This window comes from Trachemys scripta, chromosome 1 (genome assembly GCF_013100865.1).
Source record: "Trachemys scripta elegans isolate TJP31775 chromosome 1, CAS_Tse_1.0, whole genome shotgun sequence".
NCBI lineage: Eukaryota > Metazoa > Chordata > Testudines > Emydidae > Trachemys > Trachemys scripta.
In genome coordinates, this window is record NC_048298.1 from 290,981,752 (window position 1) to 291,003,847 (window position 22,096).

Genomic DNA, 22,096 nt, shown 5'->3' on the forward strand with positions numbered 1-22,096 from the left:
CTGGCCCCAGGTCCGACCACTGGGGCACTCCGCTTGATACCGGCTGTCAACTAGACATCTAGTGAGCTGTAGATCACTACCCATTGAGCCCGACGATCTAGCCAGCTTTCTATCCACCTTACAGTCCATTCATCCAATCCATACTTCTTTAACTTGCTGGCAAGAATACTGTGGGAGACCGTATCAAAAGCTTTGATAAAGTCAAGGTATATCCCATCCACCACTTTCCCCATATCCACAGAGCCACTTATCTTATCATAGAAGGCCATCAGGTTGGTCAGGCATGACTTGCCCTTCGTGAATCCATGTTGACTGTTCCTGATCACCTTCCTCTCCTCCAAGTGCTTCAAAATGGATTCCTTGAGGACCTGCTCCATGATTTTTCCGGGGATTGAGCCTGAGTGAGCCTGACCGATCTGTAGTTCCCCAGGTTCTCCTTCTTCCCTTTTTTAAAGATGAGCACTATATTTGCCTTTTTCCAATCGTCTGGAATCTCACCCGATCGCCACGAGTTTTCAAAGATAATGGCTAATGGCTCTGTAATCATATCAGCCAACACTCTCAGCACCCTCAGATACATTGCATCCAGCCCCATGGACTTGTGCAAGTCCAGCTTTTCTAAATAGTCCTTAACCTATTGTTTCACCACTGAGGGCTGCTCACCTCCTTCCCATACTGTGCTGCCCAGTGCAGCAGTCTGGGAGCTGACCTTGTCTGTGAAAACAGAGGTAAAAAAAGCATTGAGTGCTTCAGCTTTTTCCACATGTTCTGTCACTAGGTTGCCTCCCCCATTCAGTAAGTGTCCCACACTTTCTTCTTGTTGCTAACATACCTGTAGAAACCCTTCTTGTTACCCATCACATCCCTTGCTAGCTGCAACTCCAGTTGTGCTTTAGCCTTCCTTATTACACCCCTGCATGCTCGAGCAATATTTTTATACTCCTCCCTAGTCATCTGTCCAAGTTTCCACTTCTTGTAAGCTTCCTATTTGTGTTTAAGCTCACCGAAGATTTCTGGGTTAAACTAAGCTGGTTGCCTGACATTTTTAATTAATTAATTTTAATTATGGAGATATCCTATCTCCTAGAACTGGAAAGGCCCTTGAAAGGTCATCGGGTCCAGCCCCCTGCCTTCACTAGCAGGACTAAGTACTGATTTTGCCCCAGATCCCTCAGTGGCCCCCTCAAGGATTGAATTCACAACCCTGGGTTTAGCAGGCTAATACTCAAACCACTGAGCTATCCTTCCCCCCAATAGCTATAGTTGCTATTCTTTCTGCACATCGGAATGGTTTGTTCCTGCTCCCTCAATAAGGCTTCTTTAAAATACAGCCAGCTCTCCTGGACTCCTTTCCCCCTCATATTTGCCTTCCAGGGGCTCCTGCCCATCAGTTCCCCGAGGGAGTCAAAGTCAGTGGTGAGCTGGAGCCGGTTCGCGGGAACCGATAGTTAAATTTAGAAGCCCCTTTAGAACCGGTTGTCCTGCGTGGGACAACTGGTTCTAAAAAGGCTTTTAAATTTAACAACCAGTAAAGCTCCGGCAGCTCTCCGCCCCGCCCCCAGCTCACCTCCGCCTCCTCCCCTGAATGCTCCACCCCCTTCTCCTCCCCCTTCCCTGCTTCCCGCGAATCAGCTGTTCGCGCAGGAAGCCTGGGAGAGCTGAGAAGCAAGCGGTGGCTTTGTGCAGGTGAGCTGGGGCGGGGGGGTGCGAGAAGGGTTCCAAGGAGGCGCGGCCCGGCCGAGCGGCTCCAGTTCTGGCCCCGTGGCCGACCTGCTCCGGCCTGGCCCCGGCCCAGCGGCTGACCTGCTCCGGCCCCAGCCCAGCGACCGACCTGTTCCGGCCTGGCCCCAGCCCAGTGGCCAACCAGCTTTGGCCCGGCCCCGCATCTCCGGCCCCGGCCAAGCGGCGCAGCTGTAGCACCACCAGTCACCTCCAGGCAGCCTGGTAAGGGAGCAAGGAGCAGGGAGGGGGTGTTGGATAGAGGGCAAGGGCATTCGGGGTGGTGGTGATGGGGTGGATAGGGGTCGGGGTGGTCAGAGGGCAGGGAACAGGGGGATTGAATGGGGGCAAGGGTCCTGGGGAGCAGTCAGGAAGGATCAGGGGTTGGATGGGGCAGTCAGGGGCAGGGGTTCCAGGGGCAGTCAGGGGGACAGAGAGAAGGGGTGGTTGGATGGGGCAGAGGTCCCGGGGGGCCATCAGGAATGAGAGGAGGGGTTGGATGGGGTGGCGGGGGGCAGTCAGGGGACAAGGAAGGGGGGTGGATGGGGCAGGTGTCCGGGGGGAGCGTCAAGGAACATGGGAGATTGGTTGGGGCAGGAGTCCTGGGGCGGGGCAGGGGTGGACCACGACCCCCTTGTGAGGTGAGGAGGAAGGAACCGGCTGTTAAGATTTTGGCAGCTCATCACTGGTCAAAGTTTGCTTTTCTGAAGTCTGGGGTCCATATTCTGCTGCTCTCCTTTCTTCCTTTTGTCAGGATCCTGATCTCAACCATCTCATGGTCACTGCTGCCTATGTTACCACCCACTTCTACTTCCCCTACCAATTCTTCCCTGTTTGTGAGCAGCAGGTCAAGAGAAGCACGGCCCATAGTTGGTTCCTCCAGCACTTGTACCAGGAAGTTGGCCCCAACACTCTCCAAAAACTTCCTGGATTGTCTGTGCACTGCTGTATTGCTCTCCCAGCAGATGTCAGGGTGATTGAAGTCCCCCATGAGAACCAGGGCCTGTGATCTGGAAACTTCTGGCTGAAGAAAGCCTTATCTACCTCATCCTCCTGGTCTGGCTGTCTGTAGCAGATGCCCACCACGACATCACCCTTGTTGCTCTCACCGCTAAACTTAACCCAAAGACTCTCAACAGGGTTTTCTCCACTTTCATACTGGAGCTCTGAGCAATCATACTGCTCTCTTACATACAGTGCAACTCCTCCACCTTTTCTCCCGCTCCTGTCCTTCCTGAACTGTTTATACCATCCATGACAGTGCTCCACTCATGTGAGTTACCCCACCTAGTCTCTGTTATTCCAACCACATCATAGTTCCTTGACTGCCAGGACTTCCAATTCTTTCTGCTTGTTCCCCAGGCTTCTTGCGTTCGTGTACGGGCACCTAAGATAACTAGCCGATTGCCCTGCTTTCTCAGTATGAATCAGGAAGCCTCCTGTTGCACCCTCCTCCTTGTGTTTCCTCCCAGTATCCCACTTCCCCGTTAACCTCAGGGTTTAGGTCTCGATCCCCTGGCGAACCCAGTTTAAAGTCTTCCTCACTAGGTTAGCAAGCCTGCCTGTGAAGATGCTCTTCCCTCTCTTCATTAGGTGGATCCCATCTCTTCCTAGCAATCCTTCTTCCTGGAATAACATCCCATGGTTGAAGAATCCAAAGCCCACTCTCTGACACCACCTGTGCAACCACGCATTTACTTCCACAATTCGATGGTTTCTACCTGGGCCTTTTTCTTCAACAGGGAAGATGGAAGAGAACTCAACTTTTGCCTCAAACTCCTTTATCCTTCCCAGAGCCAGAGTCTTCAGTGACCCGCTCAAGATCATTGTTGGCGGTATCATTGATGCCCACGTGGAGAAGTAGGAAGGGTTAGCGGTCGGAGGGCTTAATCAGCCTCGGCAGACACTCCATCACATCCTGAATTTTAGCTCCTGGCAAGCAGCACACTTCTCGAGTTTCCCGGTCTGGATGGCAGATGGATGACTCCATTCCCTTTAGGAGGGAGTCCCCAACCAACACCACACGTCTCCTCCTCATGGGAGTGGTGGTTGTGGAACCCTCATCCCTAGGACAATGCATCCCCTTGCCTTCTGTTTGTTGTGGTCTCCTTCTGATCCTTTCCCTCAGATGACTCTCTTCCAAACTATTCTCAGCCGTAGTATCTGTGAAGAGAGCCTGAAAATGATTTCTTATCTCTATCTGCACTGGGGATACATGGGTTCTCCTCTTTCTTCTTCTGGAGGTCACATGCTGCCAATTTTCTTCCCTGTTCTGCACTGCCCTCTCTGATTCTTCAGCATGCTGTGCCTGCAGTACCAAATGCTGACTTCTATTCAGAAAGTCTTCATCTTCTCAGATGCAACACACGGTTGATACTTGGGTCTCTGGTCCTTTAACCTTCTCTTCCAATATGGCAACCATCTTGCACTTCATACAGATGGAAGTTGTTTCTATCCTCTGGGAGCAAGACAAATATGGCACATCCTGTGCAGGTCACAACAGCTGATCGCTCACTATCCATAAGAGCCTCTTCAGATGTATTTACTGCTCACAGACGCCTGAAAGGCAAAAACTCTGTGGGAACTCCCCCCCCAGCCGAACTCCCAGGCAAACTCCCTCTGTTTGCTTCTCCTCTGTTCACAGCTGTCTGCTTTTTTATAAGGCTTCTGGCTCAAAGCCTTCCCTCCAATCAACCACTCAAGGCCCACCTGGAACAAAGCACTCCCAGTTCACACTTTTCAAACAAACAAACACACCATCAAACCGTCCCTGCAACCAGCACCAGTTAAAACAAATGGTCACAGCAGACAGACACTCAGATATTCATTCATAGCTTGAATTAACTTTTCTTTTGAGGGGCAACCTTCAGAAGAATTAATTTGAAAGGTTTGCTGGGGTATAAAAAGAAAGGGGCAGAGAACCCCAAGTTTTATCTTTTTCACCTAAGAAGAAAAAAAGAACCAGCACTTTGGGCTTCTGGAGGAAATCCTGATCGAGTGTGGGTGTGGGTCTCAGCCACCATCTTACCAGAAGACTGTGGGTGAGAAAAGCCATCTTGAACAAAGCCTATATGTTGCTAAATTAAGTTTTAGATTTTTAGATGCATTCTTTTCACTTTTATTTGCTTGTAATCATTTCGAACTTTATCTCTTTTATACTTGAAGCCAATTAAAATCCTATCTTCTTTTTGGTAATAAACTTGTTTTACTATTAATCTAAACCTACAGTGCTGTGTTTTGAATTAAAGTGAACGTTAACTCCAGTTAATGTGGCAAGCTGGTGGGATTGAGCTCTTTAAAGGAGCAAACGGATCTTATTGTTCCTCTGAATGTCGCAGGAGAGTGCTGGGCATGGCAGCTCAGGACTGGGGCTGTGCTGGGGTCACCTGCTTACATTAACCAAGTCTGGTAAGACAAGAGTGTGTCTGTGATAACTGCTGGCAGGCTGTTGGATTCAAAGTGGCTGAAATAGAGCTCTTTAACATACAGAACCCAAAGTGCAGGCTGGCTGCGTGTCCCTGGCAGGGAGCCACAAGTAGCAGAAGAATTTTGGGGCACTCAGAGTTGTAATACAAGTGGTGTCACAACCTCTCACTAGTCTGAATTGCACCCCAGAACATGATAGGTAATTACATTGGAGTTGATGAGGGGCCATGAAAGGGGTTTTTCTCCCAGACTTTGAGAGCTCCCCCGTTTCTGACCTTCCCTACCAGTGATCACTTCTATCCATAGCTCTTAAAGATATGTCTGGAGAGCACCATTTTGGCCATTGGAGTGTATCAAATTGTACCAAGTGGCCTGTAATTTTTTTTAAAAAGGGGTCTCCTCCTCATTCCTCCTTCAGAGAGTTTATCTTGAGGGCTGTGAACAAAATGATGACAGGCAGTATATTTATTTCAAAATAAGTTCCTCTTCTGAACAGAGTGTTAATAAAGACACTGGTAGATAACCACTGTAATGGAGCTCCCTATACAGACTGCCTTTCTGAAGCCCCTTGGTTCTCCCAGAGCAGGATCAGACCACTTAGCGCAGGCCAGCCGATGGGAGGGGGGACGACAACAAAGGGGACAATTCCCCAGGGGCCCGGGCGATTTAAAAGGGCCCGGGGCTCACGGCCGTTGCTACTGCAGCGGTGGTGGCTGGGAGCCCCAGACCCTTTTAAATTGTCCGGGCGGGCTGCAGGGCTCCTAGGCACGTGCGGGGTGGCGACTGCTCCAGGCCTCGTGCTTTGGGGGGGCTCCGCGGGCTGGTGGGATTGGCCAGCATGGTCAGTCCCAGAAGTGACGGGTTGGTCCCAGAAGTAATGGATTAGTCACTTCCGCCCCAGGCCCTGCACCCCTCTAGGGATGGCCCTGGGGCCCAGAATTGCTGTGGTCGGGCCTGGTTAAGCAGGTGGAGAAGGCTTCACATAACACAGGCTTGTTTCCCCCAAACACTGGAATGTGAGCCTTAACTTTTCAAGGGTGTGTACGTATGAGATAGAAACAAATGTGCTGTTAACAATCATCTCCAAGTTTGCAAATCTTGGCCTGTTAAGGGAACTGCTTCTTAACTGGATTTTGATATTTGAATAAAGCAGCATTGCTCTTTCCCTGAAGTCTGTGTGTTGAGTTCAGCTGTAAACCTGCCAGATGGCCGAGGTGTAGCGTGCGTGCAGAGGCTGTGTAAATTAGTGCAGCCTATATGAAAATTAACTTCAAGGCCGCTATCCAGGGAAAGGGGCTATGAAAAGCAATGTGAGCACCACTTTTCCACTAAAGATAAAGGGTGGGATTTTTTCTAAAGTATGTAAGCAATTTATTATTATTTAGTTATCTTGTAATTATTGTCATGGAGCAGGATCCCATGGTGCCAGGTATTGTGCAAACACAGAACAAAAGAGGATGCAGTAGTCCTACAGACGGTTGATGTGGCTTGTGTTGATATAATGGGGTGCAATCCACACCATCTTCTGAGAGGCCTTGGAAGTAAAAGTAATTTAGAATCTGTCTCAGGCTAACAAGGACCGCTGCCCCAGAGTGCAATGGCTGCTGCTTTTGTCATCTTAGGTGCAAAGAGTGAGATGATCAGGAGGAGAGAGAGGAGGGGTGTCTTGGGGTGTTTGCCCCTCCTTTTTACAGTTTCAGTTCCCCTCTTGAAAAACATTTCTATCTGAGAACCAGGAGACAGTCTGTGTGGAAGGAAGTTCCCTGCTTTCACCTGTATATGCTTACATGCAGGTTTCCTTTTGTTTCCTCCCTTCCCCCTTTCTGCTTGATGACTCTGTTTACTGCTTACGTGCAATTTAAGGCAAACACATTCCTTTGTTTAGGACAGACCTGTTTGCTGACTTCTGCCTGGGTGGGGCTGTGAGGTTTGGAACATGTGCTAATAACATCATATAGGGGACTCTTATAATATCACATACAATGTTGCTATATACTTTTCACCATGACAGTACTGGCCAGCAAGTTATGAGTTTTCCAAGGATACCTTACAAGGCACACTTTGTACATAGATTATCACAATAGTGTTTAGGGTGGGAAGACAGGGGTGCATGCCATCACAGTTGTGCTCCTAAATTATTCAATCTTTTGGAAAATCCCACCCAAGTTGCTTTGTCTCTATGACTTCATCCATTCTCCAGAGGCCCAGGAAGTAGAAATCCACAAGGGTCTCTCAAACACTCGTCTCAATTAAGACCACTGAAGCTGAAGGCAATCTCCTATTTCCTTCCATGGGAGCAGGATGAAGACCTGGGGTTGTGTCACCAAGACTTGGTTATTTGCTTTTGTTGTCAAAACTAACTGAAAACACAGGAAGCATGTTTACAAGTTGAATAATAAGTATCTTTACTTGTGGGTCTATAATACATTTTTGAATTTTGTTAAATTACCAGTGTATGGAAATATTTGTAACATTTGATGGAAAGAGGTAGAATCCCTATGTTCCCTGTAGTAATGAAGTGCAATAAATAGGTGTGCAAATACCAAGCTTCAGTGTTGACACTGAAGACTCCTTGTAAATATACAAAACCCAGTAAGCTGTTCACCACTGAAAGATACAGATTCCACTAAACAATAATTCGGACTGGATTCCTCGCATTAACCTCAAGTGGCTGGGTCTGATGTCTGCCAGCATTCTATGCCATGACACCAGCGCGCAACATGATGGTGGTGTTGAGGACACAGACAGGAAATTAGATGGTGTTAATAAATAGCATGTAGAAGTGATCTACAAAAGATGTAATCAGATTTAGAACTAATTTCTGAATGTTCCAATAGCCAAAAATTAAAAGACATCCATCCAAACATTATTGGTACCAGTTACCACAGACCTTACAAGGCCTATGCGCCACTTAATTCCTGGGATTCTTCTCTTGCACTGTGATGTCTGCAGGTGGACATAGATTTTAATAGGACTCAGTGAGGGTGCAGCAGTCCACCCAGTGCAGGGTTGGGGATTAAAGGCTCAACTAGTACTTCAAAGGTGCACAGTCTGTGTTCAAGGCTCTCTGTGCAGCAGTGAATTTCACCCTATTAGCTTAACATTTCTTTCTGAGTGGGCTAGCAATATCCTGACCTAGGATCAGTGGTTCGCATTCTGAGTCATGCACCAGCATATCACATCCACCATAGAACAGTGATGTGTGGAGCTGAACTACAAGGGATTTAGTAATGTGGCTACCTATATCTATATACTCCGCTTTGCAAAGTCGATTAGGAAAATAATGGGTGAAAAGGGATTCCCCTCCCCGCCCCCCAAAACTGCAGTATCATTTGAAAAGATACTTATCAGACCAGACACCTTAGGTCAGCTACAGACTTCACCAGGTTAGTATATGGTGAGTAGTGACTCAGCAGGATCCAGCAACCTCCAGAGGTTTCTGCTATGTCGGAATGAAAACTAAAGTGAGTTTTTTTTAGGTTACTTTTGTGGTAGATGCCTCTCTTGATCTGGCCATTGGGAGCATTCAGTTGATAATTCTAATCTTGGCATTTTACTTGTTTTTCTCATAACACTTCTGTGTCTAATTTTAAAGAGCAGCATGTCCAATTTTTCAAATTAATCTATTCTGAATTAATTTAGAAAATAAACAGTTACAACTTTCCCCTCCTGGATTTCAGGCAATGCTACAGCCAGTAGTTAATATCTGGAGGATATTGCATTCTGGCATTCCTTTGTGCACATTGACACACCTCCAGCAGCAAAATCAAATCTAACAGGGAGGAGGAGTCAGAACCCGCATCATGCTACTCTCTGCATTTTATCAAACATGACTTGTAATTAATAGCTAACTTTCTTCTATTTCGTATCTCTGTTTTAAGAAACATTTGTAACTCTTCCCCACCCCCACCCCCAATCTACCAGGCTCTGGTTTATTTCAGTGCTAAAATTTCTGAACTTTTAATGTCAAAACACAAATTTTAATGAGAGCAAAGAGCTTCCAGGCCTGATGGACCTACTGGGTCAGATTTTCAACAGAGCTCAGAGCCCACAGCTCTTAATGGGCATCTGGCCACTTCATTGAGTAGCTTATCTTTTTTGAAAATCTAGCCCATTGTGGTCCAGATTCTGCCCCCATTTACACCCATGTGACTCCTGAATATTTTTTCTGGTTTATTTTTCCTGAGCCCAATCCTGAAAAATCTTACTCACCTGAGTAGTCCCACTGACTTCAATGAGGTGAGTAAAGATACAGGCTTTCTGTATGCTTCTGACTTAACGCCAATCCTAACCGCAGATCCTAGGGCACGTCTACCCTGGGGGGCTACAGCAGCACAACTGTATCTATGGCACTGTAGTGGAGATGCTTCCTACATCGACGGAAGGGGGTTTTCTGTTGACCCACAGAAAGGGGGTAATCCACTTCCCCAAGCGGCAGTAACTAGGTTGGCAGAAGAATTCTTCCATCAACCTAGCCCAGGGGTGGGCAAACTTTTTGGCCTGAGGGCCACATCGGGGAATAGAAATTGTATGGCGGGCCATGAATGCTCACAAAATTAGGGTTGGGGTGTGGGAGGGGGTGCAGGTTCTGGGGTGGGGCTGGGGATGAGTTTGGGATGTAGCAGGGTCCTTGGGGTTTGGAGAGTGGGAGGGGGATCAGGGCTGGGGCTGGCGGTTGGGGCGTGGGGAGAGACTCAGGGGTGCAGGCGCCAAGCAGCGCTTACCTCAAGTGGCTCCCGAAAGCAGTGGCATGTCCCTTCTCTGGCTCCAATGCAGAGGAGCAGCCAGGTGGCTCTGCATGCTGCCCCACCTGCCAGCGCCGCCCCTGCAGATCCCATTGGAGCGCCGGAGGGAGCCATTGGAGTGCGTAGGAGCTGGAGTGGGGCCATGCCACAGCTTCCAGGAGCTGCATGGTTTGGCCCCCAACCCAGCACCCTGGCTGAAGCGCTGGAACGGGGCCGAGCTGCGTGGTGTGGCCCCCAAACCAGCGCCCCGGCCAAAGCACCGCATAGTTCGGCCCCGGATCCAGCTGGAGTGCTGGAGCGGGGCAAACCCCAGACCTCGCTCCCCAGCGGGAGCTTGTGGGCCTGCTTAAAATGGTTCATGGGCCGGATTCGTCCCGCGGGCAGTAGTTTGCCCACCCCTGGCCTAGCTGCATCTACACCAGGGGTTAGGTCATCTTGCCTATGAGGTTCAGGGGGGTGAATTTTTCACATCCCTGAACAACAGCTAGATCGATCTGAATTTTAAGTGTAGACCAGGGCTTACACTGAAGCCCTAAATCCACGAAAGCAAAACTTCTGGCAGGATGTAAAGTTGTAATGAGAGAAATGCATGTAATAAAGGCTTTTTGAGGCATACGGATGTATTTACCTGTTACAGCTCTGAACTCCCTCAAGTCACTTCTAAAATGTATTTATCATTAACACATTGAATAAATATGTTAAATTTCACCCCCTTTAAATAGTGAAATGAGACTTTGGCTCCTATGTAGAACTGGCTGAATAATGCAATTATTTAGTTATTTATTGGGTCACTGGCAATTTTAAAAAAATGAAGAAAAAATCATTCTGGGTCAAACTAAAAATTGTTTTTTGTTTTTGTTTTTTAATTTTTGGCAAATGAAAAAATTGAAGAAAAAAATTGGTTTGGGTTGAACGAAACATTTCATTTGACACAAAAGTTTTTGCTTTGATTTTGAGTGTTTTCTAACACTTTTGGTTGTTTTAATAAAATGTAAATGTTTTGAATGTTTTGATTTTTCTTTAAAGTGTATTTTAGAATTGTTTGTTTTTTCCCCAACCAAAACAATTCAGCGAAATAGATAAAAATTTTGTGAATATACTTGCCTTTTTTTTTTTTTTTTTTTTTATGAAAAAAGTTTTGGCTGAGAAATTTTGCCCATCTTGATTCCTAAGGGCCAGATTTATGCAGGTATTGTGGTGCCTTCTGGGATTTACAATATCACCTAAGGCTCTATCTACACTGCGCAGTGGTGTGGACTAAGAGGGTGTGAATTGCAGAGCACATCAAAGAGTTGCATTCTAACTAGGGCTGTCAAGAGATTAAAAAAATTAATCACAATTAATCATGCAATTAAAAAAATAATCATGATTAATCACGCTGTTAAACAATAATAGAATGCCATTTATTTAAATATTATTGGATGTTTTCTACATTTTCAAATATATTGATTTTAATTGCAACACAGAATACAAAGTGTACAGTGCTCACTTTGTATTTTTGATTACAAATATTTGCACTGTAAAAACAAAAAAATAGTATTTTTCAATTCACCTAATACAAGTACTGTAGAGCAATCTCTTTATCATGAAAGTTGAATTTACAAATGTAGAAAAGAAAACAATGAAAAACTTTAGAGCCTACAAGTCCAATCAGTCCTACTTCTTGTTCAGCCAATCACTCAGACAAACAAGTTTGTTTACATTTGCAGAAGATAATACTGCCTGCTTCTTGTTTACAACGTAACCTGAAAGTGTGAACAGACGTTTGCATGGCGCTGTTGTAGCTGGCATCGCAAGATATTTACATGCCTGATGTGCTAAAGATTCATATGTCTCTTCATGCTTCAACCACCGTTCCATAGGACATGCGTCCATGCTGATGATGGGTTCTGCTCGATAATGATCCAAAGCAGTGCAGACCGATGCGTGTTCATTTTCATCATCTGAGTCAGATGCCACCAGCAGATGGTTGATTTTCTTTTTTGGTGGTTCGGGTTCTGTAGTTTCCGCATCAGAGTGTTGCTCTTTTAAGACTTCTGAAAGCATGCTCCACACCTCATCCCTCTCAGATTTTGGAAAGCACTTCAGATTCTTAAATCTTGGGTCGAGTGCTGTAGCTATCTTTAGAAGTCTCACATTGGTACCTGCTTTGTATTTTGTGAAATCTGCAGTGAAATCGTTCTTAAAATGAACAACATGTACTGGGTCATCATCCGAGACTGCTATAACATGAAATATATGGCAGAAATGCAGGTAAAACACATATCAGGAGACATACAATTCTCCCCCAAGGAGTTCAGTCACAAATTTAATTAACGCATTATTTTTTTAACGAGCGTCATCAGCATGGAAGTATGTCCTCTGGAACGACGACTGAAGCATGAAGGAGGATATGAATCTTTAGCGCATCTGGCATGTAAATATCTTGTGATGCCAGCTACAACAGTGCTATTTGAATGCCTGTTCTCCTTTCAGGTGACATAATTAAGAAGTGGGCAGCATTATCTCCCGTAAATGTAAACAAACTTTTTTCTCTTAATGATTAATATTTTTGAGTTAATCGCATGAGTTAACTGCGATTAGTCGACAGTCCTAATTCTAACTGCTCTGCGTGGATACGGCTGGAATGGACTAAAAGTACCTAATTTGCATTAATGTAGTCTTCTTCCGAACAGGACAATGTTAACACAAATTAGGTACCTTTTAGTTTGAGCCAGTAGCATCTACAGGGGGCAGTTGAGCACAACTGTTTGGTGCTCTCTGCAATTCATACCCCTATAATCCACACCGTAGAGCAATGAAAACAAGCCCTAAGCAATTAATCTTTGTAAATTTGGTCCTAAATCACTTTTTTGTATATATCATTTAGGCTCATAAGTCACTTAATGATTTTGAATATTTTACCTATAAACTATTTCATTTGTTTTATTCTCAGTTCATTACAGCTTGGCCCACTGAGGGGCCATGAAGCACCAAATATTATTGGCACTGAGAAGATAGAAAGCATCTTGCTTCATAACAATACTGTATTGGGGCCATTTTTTCTTTAAAGGGAGCTCCTTGCTGATTGAACAAAACTGCATATGCATTTGTGTATTTACACTTAGGTGTGCACTTTAATTAAGCAAACTGCTAGTTGTGTGCATGAATGGCCATTTAGGTATCTAACGGATGACTTGTACGGGCAATTTCCCTAGTCTCTTTAGCAATTGCTGTAATTATGTCAATATAAGTGCACAACAGCTCACATTTGGATTATTTAAAAAAATATCCCTGTATGCATTTTATAGGGCTTTCTAAGTACCATTACCTGGATATTAGTTTGTGGGAGTGGATTATTTATTGATTAATTATAATATGGTTGCAACTGGAAATAGCAACCAAGATTGAGGCCCCACTGTACTAGGCGATGTACATACACTTAGAGATAGTCCATACCCCCTAAGCACTTACAATCTAATAGGCAAGACATACAAAGACTGGGACAAGTACTATTATCCCTCTTTTATAGATAGGGGAGCTGAGGCACAGAGATTAAGTGATTTACCCATGGTCACACAGGAAGTCTGTGGCAAATGTGAGAACTGGACTCTGATCTCCTAAACTGAAGATGTTGAAAAATTGGAGAGGGTTCAGAGAAGAGCCACAAGAATAATTAGAGGATTGGAAAACCTGCCTTATAGTGATAGCCTGCAGGAGCTCAACCTATTTAGCTTAACAAGGGGAAGGCTAAGGGTCGATTTGATCACACCCTAAGAACCTACATCTGTAATAGAAATTTGAGTGCTTTTCAGTCTAGCACTAGTATCTTGAGGCAATGGCTGGAAGTTGAAGCTAGACAAATCCAGACTAGAAATGAGGTGTAAATTTTTAGTTGTGAGGGTAGTTAACCACTGGAACAACTTACTAAGAGCTGTGGTGGACTCTCCACCATGGAAACGTTTAAATCAAGATATGCTCTAGTTCAACCACAGCTTTTGCATTTAAGGCAGGAACTAATTCGCAAAAGTCCCATGCCTCGTGTTATACAGGGCGTCAGTCTACATGACCACAATGGTTCCTTCTGGCCATAAAAATATAAATCTATGGAAAACTATTCCAGTGCCTCAAGCACAAGATTTTCCTTTCGCACCCAGGCCCTTTCAAAATCATCTTTATATATATATATATATATATTTAAAAGCCACTTGTTGGAGACTCATTTGAAAGTGTTAATTCAACTCTAGCAACAAGTAGCTTTTCTGGATTTTGTGAAAGTTCCAACTTGCCCCTGAGTCATGTCAAATGGAAATTACACTGCTCTACAGCCAAAATGCTTCTGAAATAAATGTAGTCAAACTTTACTAATTCTGGGTCACTGAGAACGAAAATGAGGCTTAAAATTGTTGATTGGCTCTAGTTTTCAAGATATGCTATTGGGTCAGTATATACGACCCTTGACTTGGGAATGGCGGAGGATAAGTGAGTTATAAAGGGAAGGAATCTCAATTTAAACCAGAAATGACTAAAATACATCTTTGACTGGATCTATGAATAAATCTATGACTGGGTTTGGACAGTACTTGCTTTTTAGGCAAAACAATGAATGATGCAATCTGAAGCTGGTATTGCGTCATACATGATATGAATTGCATCATGTTATTCCTAGAAGTCATGGATGATGCAATCATAACGAAGCTTACATCACGCTGCTGAACAAATTGCCCTGTATCAGCTCTAGAAATCATACAGTGTCGTGCTCTCTTATTTGTCAGTGTTTGATTTTGCAAAGGGACACATTTCTGTTTAGCCAAAGTGAGTGATGCCTCGTACTTGTGTGAACAGTGCAGATAACTTCTGCTATGTTTGTGGTGAAGTGACTTTTGCATCACAAAAGTGCAGTATAACCATTATGGTTAAGAAAGCCTATCACCTTTATTTTGGCTGCAAAACTGGAGATCAGGACAAGAGGTGGGCCCCACACATATGCTGCAACACTTGTGCAACAAATCTTCGCCAGTAGTTGAACAGGAAAAGGAAATCTATGCCTTTTGCAGTGCCAATGATTTGGAGAGAGCCAACAGATCATACCAGCAATTGTTACAACTGCATGGTGCCTCCAGTTGGGAAAGGTGTGTCAAAGAAGAAAACGTGGACTGTGCATTATCCAAACATTCCATCAGCTATACGCCCAGTACCCCACGGAGAAGGACTGCCGGTTCCTGATGCACCAGAATCATTCTCACTTGAGTCAGACAAGGAAGAGGATGAAACTTCTGGTCCTGACCCATCAATGTCACAGGACCCACATTTTCTCCCATTCTCCTCCTCTGAACCACACCTCATAACACAAGGTGAACTGAATGATCTTGTCAGGGATTTGGAACTACCCAAGAGTAAGGCAGAGCTGTTGGGCTCCAGACTACAGCAGTGGAATCTCCTGGCAGGTGATGTTAGGGTTTCCATGTTCCGTGACCGTCAAAAGGATCTTGTCCCATTGTTCTTCATGGAAGGTGATCTTGTAGCCTGCAACAACATCGATGGTGTGATGGCAGCCCTCAACATCATTCACAATCCAGATGAGTGGCGACTGTTCATTGATTCATCGAAGACGAGTCTTAAAGCTGTTTTACTGCATAATGGCAATGTTTTGCCATCAATTCCAGTTGGTCATGCAGTCCGTATGAAGGAAACCTATGACAACATGAAACAACTTTTGAGGTGCATAAACTATGACCAACATCAGTGGCAGCTTTGTGGTGATTTGAAGGTTGTTGCTCTCTTGCTTGGTCTGCAGACTGGATACACAAAGTACTGCTGTTTTCTCTGCGAATGGGATAGTCGTGCAAGAGATTCCCACTACATCAAGAAAGATTGGCCACTCCGACAGTCATTGGAGCCTGGGAGGAAAAGTGTTCAGCATCCACCACTTGTTGAATCAAGGAAGATTTTGTTACCACCCTTACACATCAAGCTGGGTCTGATGAAGAACTTTGTCAAGGCCATTGACAAAACACAAGCAGCTTTCAAGTACCTCCGTGGAAAATTTCCAAGGTTAAGTGAAGCTAAGATAAAGGAAGGTGTCTTTGTTGGTCCTCAAATTCGTGAACTTCTTCGAGATGATGCATTTGACCATGCACTGCGTGGCAAGGAAAAGACGGCATGGACAGCCTTCCAGTTAGTGGCAATAAATTTTCTCAGAAACAACAAGGCAGACAACTACAGGTTGTTGGTGGAAAACCTCCTCAAGGCATACAAAAGCCTTGGTTGCAACATGTCACTAAAGATACATTTTTTGCACTCTCATCTAGATTTTTTTCCCACCGAACTGCGGAGCAGTGAGCGACGAGCACAGCGAGCGATTTCACCAGGACATTGCAACAATGGAGAAACGCTATCAGGGCATATGGAGCCCATCAATGCTTGCAGACTATTGCTGGACAGTGACAAGAGATGCTCCATTTAATGAATACAAGAGACAAGCCAAGAAGCGCCGAGTAGACACTGAATAGGACTAAACTATGTACATAATAGTTTTTTGCCTTTTGTTTCATAATACATTTTATTTATATAACCCTTTTGCTGATTTTTAAAGTGTTACATAAACAGGACAGATGAAATTTTATCATGTAAAGCAACCATAAACACATGAAAAGACCTAGGTTTACAATTTATGATTAAAACTCTACTATCTACACAATATACATAGACATAAAATGTAAAAACTTAAATATCTTAGAAACAGTAGCCAATCAGTTGTTTTAATTGTCATATTTGAATTCAGCACATCAAAATACATAATAAATAGCACATTTTATCTCTGAAGCAGACGACTTCTCAAAAATTGTAGACCAGTGTTATTTTTCCTAGTGGCTTAAGTCTAAAAAGTGCTAGAAGCTGCTAGATATTTTGAATCCTACAGCATCTTGAGCCCATAGCATGGCTACTCAGGATGCTAAAACCTCTTTCAGTTTTAAGCTAAAATGAATTGAAAATAACTCGTCTTGGCCCACTCACCATGGTGCAGAGGGGTTGTAGCACCACCCCCCTTGCCAGGGGCTGTGCCATGGGAGAGCAACTCCAAACCATACCTAAATCGCCATTGGATCCTGACTGGGGAGAGTTAACTGGAAAAAGGATTAAATCAGTGCATGCCCAGACCACACCTCTTCGTTTGCCTCCCTTTGTTTGAGCTGAGCTGACTGCGGGCATGGATATTGTGGGCATCTTGCCATCCTCCAGATGCTGTGTCTAGTTTCCTTATTTTCTTTTCCTTGCTGCAGGCCAAATCCTGAAGCCAGTGGCAAATCTCCCATTTGTTTCTATGTGACCAAGATTTGGCCCTGTATAAATATAACTCAGAGTAAAATGATTAATGAGTTTTGACAGAATATTTGTATTAAAGTATATGGATGAAAACTTGAATCTTAGTTAGCCTGTCAGACGTCTCTTGCAATTTCACCCATTATAACAGCTGAACTAGTGCTGCGTCTTCCTGAATACTTACCAAATTATTTGTGCTTTTAACACTGCATTCAAACACATCCTTTCTCCACCCAGATTGTAGGCAGCCCTTTGTGCAACAGGCCAGAGCTCTGCTGTGGGGAGAAGCAGATGGTATTTGAAGTGATGTTTTCACTCACTAAACATGAATATGAAAAAGCCTTCTTTTTTATAATTACTTTCCAAGCATATGAAAGTCAGTAATGTAGAAATGTCTCTGAGAATCGTAACATGCAAATAAATGTGTGTTGCAAGAGTTTATTTTGGTCTCTGCACTCACTATGAATTCCTAAGATTGACTGATACCCATATCCTATATATCATTGTTTTTATTAACTCATTTCAAACATCAGATCTGTGCCAAAAGGCTGTTTCAATTTGTGTAGGTTTATAATAACACTGACCTTCATAACGAGCCGAACAAAAGCAACCCCGGTAAATGCTCATTTTGCAGAAGTCTCGACTGTATAAAAATGAATAACTGGGATATTCTGAAGCATATTACAATGTAGTGGAGCTATATTTTGGGGGGAAGGTGAGAAACACAGTTGCTGGAAACACTCAGTAAATAAATCATATCAAATCAGAGAGCCTGATTTTGCAGTCCTGGCTAGGGTAAATTATGCATTTATCTAACCACAAGCCTTGAATAAGGGACAGTGTGTAGTTGCACTGTCCTCAGAGCAGACTAGACTCCAGAGTCACAATCTGGTTCCTGCTCCCCCCTGGCTTCAAGGGGAAGTAAGCTGCACCAGGTAAAGGGCTGGCACCGTTTACTTCCCTTTCTGTGCCATCTCAGCTGTGCTGGCCAGTGCATTGGTGGTGGCTGGAGTCCCACTTCCTGGTCCTGCCTCCTCACCCACCTGTATGGAAGGGAGAGTAGCAGCCCTGCAGAGGCTGCTCTCCTTCCTGTGCTGTGACTCACGATGCAGTAGCCCTTGCAGAGGACTGAGGACTTATGCCATCGTACTACCCTGCAGGTGCATTCATGATTTGGCCCTAGGGTAACTTACCTAATTGAAGCCAGTGGGACTGTTTATCTGACTAAGGGTGGAAGGGTCAAACCTAGAGTTTGTTTCTGTGGCATTGGTTGGTTTGAAAACAGTGGTAGAAGAAAACATCAATATGTTTCAATACCCAACTTAACGATTTAAGGACCTGATTCAAAGCTCATTGAAGTCAGAAGAAGAGTCCTATTGATTTCAAGGAGATTTGGATCAGACCCTAAAATTCATCATATTTCTGAGAATGATACAAAGTGGAAAACCATGAGAAAGGCACTCAAAAATTTTCTCTGTAATCCTTCACTTGTACCAGCTGTTGGAAAAGATCTTGCCAGACATCCCTTCTCATCATGCTTGCTACAGAAATCTCCTGAACTTGTCCAGCCAGCTAAAACATGAATTTCTATTACGGTAAGAGTTACACAGCCCCTCCCCCACCGCCCACCTTCCTCACCAGCTCAAGTAACATTAAAGGTCTTATTCAAATACAGAATAACAAGGAAATTCAGAGTTAAGGCTATCACTGCATTCTGAAGTGAGGGTGAAGAGGAAGCCAGAACACTGAATTCCATGTTGAAAGAGTCACACTCTTCGCTAAGTTTTCAAACGGCCTTTTAAGTGCACCTGAAGAATTTGCAGTTGCAGTTTGCACACAAAATGAGGTACCCAGAAAAGAGGTACTGTATTTGCAAATTCACAATGTAATTGGTCTATTTACTTACTCTGTTTGCACTTACAAATGGATGAGTCTGTAAATTTTGCAAGACCAGTTTAGGAGGCTGCTTGAAAATTTGCTTTGATGCCATTTAGATGCTGTTTCATCAGCTTGTATTTTTTTGTTTGTTTTGTTTACAGTCATTTGGCAAAAAATAAATAAAAGGGGGGGAATCTCTGTGGATGTATGAGACACCCCTATAACCTACAATTCATTGAGTCCAGAGACCAGAACAGGTCCATCAATGACCACTGTTTAGAAACACTTTCTGGTAGATGATTGACATAGCAAACCACAATGGTGTTCATTTAAAAAACTATTTGGCTGAATATGTTGAATATGAGCAGTACATACTCTGTGCCCTGAAAAACCTTACTGCACAGTAGCTTCTTTATGAATGTTGATAATTCAGTTCAACACCATGTGCTTAAATACCCAAAGCCACTGGCTAATCCATACTATAGATTAACTATCTCCAAACATTTTTGCTCCATTTTAAATGCTGTTGATTTTTGTAGAGGCAAAAGTTTAAATGACCAAAGCACACCAACATTTCACTTTTGAAAGAAAGCAAAAGCATTGTTTGAATTAGAATAGAGGAAAAATAACTTTGAAATTACCACATTTATTTGCTGCTTGGTTTTGTGCTATTTTCTAACTCTATATTTGCTTAATCAATTTAAAGCTAATTGCATTTTCAAAAACCAGATCCCTGGAGATTTTATTTACAGTAACCAAATCTGGCAATCCAAGAGGGCATTGCATGAGATTCGGAAGCAGATTCCCTACTTCCTATTCCTCTTTCTATTGCTGACTCACTGTTTGATTTTTGGGCAAGACATTTGGGCTGCCCATGCCTCAGTTTGTAGAGAAAGAAGAGTGGTCCAGTGGTTAGGGTGCCAGTCTGGGATTCAGGAGATGTGGGTTCCATTTTCTACTTTGCCACATACTAACTCTGTGACCTTGGGCAAATCACTTAGTCTCTTTGGCTATGTCTACACTGCAAAAAAAATTAAACAAACCTGTGTCAGCGAGTCAGTTAGAGCCCGGTCAACTGACTCAGGCTTGTGTGGCTCACACAATGGGACTAAAAATAGCTGTGTAGACATGTCCGCTCAGGCTGGAGCCTGGGTTCTGAAACCCAGCAAAGGGAGACGCTTCAGAGCCCAGCCACAGCAGGAACATCTACTCTTATTTTTAGCTCTGTCAACCAGGCTCTGAGACTTGCTGCTGCGGGGTTGTGGGGTTGGGTTCCCTCCCCCCCCCCCCCCCCCCAGTATAGAAGTACCCAGAGAGACTAAGTGATTTGCTGAAGGTCACACTGGAAGTGCCCAGGCCTCTATTCCCCCTCTGTAAAATGGGGATTATAGCACTTCCCTCCCACACAGGGCTGTGGTGTGGAAACATACATTACAGACTACGAAGCCGCTCAAATATTATGGTACTGGGGGCCATGTGGGTACTTTCACTAGATGAAGTGAATATCATAATACTTGCCTCACAGGTGTGTTGTCAGATTGAATTACTTATTCTTTGTGGAGCTGTTTGAGATTTTTGCACATAAGATACTCCGTAAGTACAAATTATTATTAATGAACTTTAAGGTCAAATTATAAATCCTTGGTGGGCGAGGGGTGGCAGGGGGGAGAGATTTATAATGAATGTGCTGCCAGGCACAGTTTAGCAGCAGCTCTTGCGGATGATTTTGTTGCAGGGCCTGACCCTCTTCCCATTGGCGTAGATGGTAAAACTTGCACTGACTTCAGCGGGACCAAGGCTGAACCCGTGCTGGGCTCCGTCACAAAATGCGGGCTGAGTGTAGGTGTTTTTAAGTCTGTGCGGTAGCGTATGCTAAGGGATGCACATCTGAGTGCCACATCACCTTCTGTTAAATTTTAGCATGCTGGGGAAAGCTGGAATTTTAGTCCTGCTAAATCGCCCTGCCATTAGGGGACTACTCTAGAGGCTCTGATCTAAGCATACGCGGCTGATTAGAAATGTGCATGATGCTGAACTTCTCAAAAATGCTAATACCTTGATGCACTTTCATGTGGTTTAAGTTCTGCATTTGGCATGGAGCCCACAGACAGTGCCAGGAAAGAAGATGAAGAAACTTTTGCCAATCATCCCTTTGTAAATGATCACTGCACAGCAGGAAGCAGGAGAATTTACTTCAACTACAGCCAAGTCAGTGGTTTAATTTTTGTAAACATGTCTTAAGTGCTCTGCCTCTTATCTTTATGCCACGGCTTTTGTACCAAAAAGACTGGCTACAAGCTGCTCAGGCAGCAATCTCAGAGTTTTGACATTCAAATTGTTCATTAATCACTTTCTATTGGTCCTCTTTTCTTTGGCCTTATTTTGTTGATGCAACTACAAGTGACCTAGCATGGCAGCTGAGACTGCTCCAGAATGTAATGTTACTTTAATACAGAAGTGTGAAACAGTGCAAGAAGAAAATACTTCTTTATAATGAATGATTTATAATGAATGTGCTGCCAGGCACAGTTTAGCAGCAGCTCTTGCGGATGATTTTGTTGCAGGGCCTGACCCTGTTCCCATTGGCGTAGATGGTAAAACTTGCACTGACTTCAGCGGGACCAAGGCTGAACCCGTGCTGGGCTCAGTCACAAAATGCGGGCTGAGTGTATGCAACGATATCTCAACCCTCCAGGATCCTCAGGAAAAGTCTTCAATCTGCCAAAACTTCCTTTGGACCCTTAGGATGATGTAAACTAAACTCGGCAGTAGAAAACATTCCAATAATGGGAGGAATAAATCAGAACATCATTAAAAACTATGTTTATTTTAAAATTGAAATCCCTGTGTTTATCTTAGTCTCTCAGGCCTTTCTGGAGCAGTGTCTTATGGTGGACCTTTGCAATATGCTAGAAGTGTGCGTATGTGTGTGTGTGTGTGTGTGTGTGGGCAGTGGTCTTTAGAATCAACTTTCTATCTGACTTTAAGAAAAATAATTGCTCTCCATTAAATGTGGATATATGTTT